Here is a 2747-nt window from a genome sequence, read left to right on the forward strand (position 1 = left end):
TCTGATTGTACTTTCCAACAAGCCGGCATACTTGTTTGCAGATGAAGTTATTGTGCTCCATCCTCGGAAGCTTGATGTATGTGCACTCTTGAAGGATGTGAAATGGAGTTTCTAGGGCCTGGTGGCACCTCCTGTAGAGACGAGTAGATGCATCGGTGTAATAATGATGGAGAAGGCAGTGATGTGATTGCTGCGCCAATTGCGCCAAACTGCGCCAAGAGGCAAACCCTGTTACATCCTGCTACATTTTGCCAAAATATGGGTAATCTGCGCCAAGCCTGCGCCAAAAGACCAATTTTGGTCGTGTTTCAAAACCGAAACTAAACTGAGTACCGTAATTGAGCATGCATGAGCTAGGTAGTGCAAGCGGCCGCCCAGCAGGAAGCACCCTGTATCAATCGTCCATCCGTTCTTGCATAGTTTTTCTCGCCACCTCTCGTTTCACGCTCTCGTCGTTCCTTTGTCGCGTCTTGCGTATTTTTAAAAACTATTTCAACGATATACACCAACTCATGTTTACAAACAAATCGGAGCGCCCCAAGCGGACGCCACCGGCGCCGCGCATGCGCGGTGGATGGTGGGCAAGAAGCTCGCCGTCGCCCATAAACAAACCATTGAATTGCGTTGTTGTTGGCGTCGGTGGGAGTCCCCGTGCTCTTTCTCGCGTTGGAATTGTTGATTCTACGTCCTCCTACAATGTCTGACTACTTGAGCGGCTTCAGCAAAACTATAGAGGCAAAACTTTGCGTGAATAATGTGACGTGCGGCGATTCATTTCACGTGGACGCCGCAGAATGGGCGCTAAAGCCTGACTCCCACGATGAGATTCTGCTCGCTATTTTCAGTCGCGACGTCGCTCGGACTGCAAAAGCGTGGACCGTAGCTGAGATGGTGGACATCGAATCTGAAAACCGCAAGTAGAATCGGGCATTACAAGTCGGTGTTGCCACTGGTAACGATGATCAACAACTTCTTGTATCTGTTTGCACTTAGCCGACTTAACCCAACCAACCTTCAAAAGTGTTTTGAGGCCTGCACTTAGTTGTTATCGCAATTACCGGGTCAACGTTTGGTTTACGGGCCGCTGTCGTTTGAACGAGCTGACGACAAAAAGCAGCCAAGTTTGAAAAAGCAGACGACAGTTCAAAAGAACGCGCAATGGAGTATGGGCAAGAAGCACCGCGTCCCGCGTCAACAAACCATTCGAATGTCACGTTGTCGGCGTCTGTGTGAGTCTGCATACTCTTTTTCGCGTTGGAGTTGTCGATTCTACGTCCTCATCGCAATGTCTTACGACTTGAATCGCCTGAGCGAAATTATCAAGGCTCGTTACGCCGCTAAACTTTCCGTAAATAATTTGACGTGCGGCGATTGATTCGCATGAACGCTGCAGAAAGGACGCCAAAACCATGATGAGATTCTTGTAGCTATTTTCGGTCGCGACGTCGCTCGTGCTGCAAAAGTGTAAAAGGTAGCGGCGATGATCGACGTGGAGACTGAAAATCGGGAGCGGGAACAGACCAAGCACATCACTAACAAGTAGGTGATGGCCACCGGTACCAATAATTAACATCTTGTATCTACTGTTTACACCGAGCCTGCTTAAGCCTTTTGAGGCCTGCAATTACTTTTTATTGCAACACCGGGTCAAAGTTTGGTCTACGGGCCGCTTTTGTTTGAACGAACAGACGACAAAAAGCAGACAACTTTGAAAGAGCAGACGAAAGTTCGAACGATCAGGCTGCCGTGTGAATTTGACGACGCACTGAACCCGTGGGTGGTCCGGACAACTTGGGTTTTTACTCTCGTTCATGTTGGAACAAAGCAAATACATCTGGCGACCACAAATTGTGGCCCGCACACGCAATCGTAGTTCGACAGCGTCTGGTTTGCCCTTTTCACGGCTACTATCCACGTTCTCGGACGAACGGAGGGTGCAAGAACACATGAAAACTGATCTTCAAACCTTTCCAGACTCTCTTGTAAAGCTCCCATCGCAGCATTTTGACGAGAAGGCAGGTTTTTTGTCTCCTTTCTTCCAAAGGAACACAGGAATGCATGTCTGGCACGGCGACTTCTGCCCACCGCCCCAGACCGGAAGTGCGTCCGGCGCGCCACCATCGCGGCGTGACGTAGGAGAGTTGAGTTGGTGTGTACGTGGGCGTGTGTTGACGCTTCAGTGCTTCAGTCGTCGTACAAGGCGCTCCAAGCACATATTTGACGCTGACTCGCGATGTCTTGTTTTGACCTGACTCGATCAGGTTTTTTTTTTATCTTTGTGTTTAGCTTGTACCTCACCTGCTGGCCGGTCAAGCACTTGCCGCTGGACTGTTTTTTTCTCGTATGCTGGACAATTACATTTTGCATACAATTTTGGGAACCAGTTGGCGACGGGGCGGAGTGGCATGGTGTATGTTTCGATCGAACAGCCATCTACGCTCGCGCGACGAAGTACGTGCAAATGCAAGCAGCCCAAGTTGCCCTCATGTGCATGCGAACATGACTGCCCGACAGAGGCACCAGTCGGGACGCTTGCAACCCATTTTTTTACGTTTGCTTACTTTTGACGAAAATCTGGCACGTCGGGAACCAGTAAAACGGTGGCAAGCGGTTTTTCGGAATTGCTCGGCAACGGCCACAGCACTGTTCACTTGTGGGATGTCTCAACGTTTCTTTGGAGACATTGAAAGTGGTAATTCATTACTAGCCAAAGGCAAAACGAGGCTTGCAGCAGCCTTGTAGAAAGT

This window comes from Ixodes scapularis, unplaced genomic scaffold (genome assembly GCF_016920785.2).
Source record: "Ixodes scapularis isolate PalLabHiFi unplaced genomic scaffold, ASM1692078v2 PGA_scaffold1__304_contigs__length_218370807, whole genome shotgun sequence".
NCBI lineage: Eukaryota > Metazoa > Arthropoda > Arachnida > Ixodida > Ixodidae > Ixodes > Ixodes scapularis.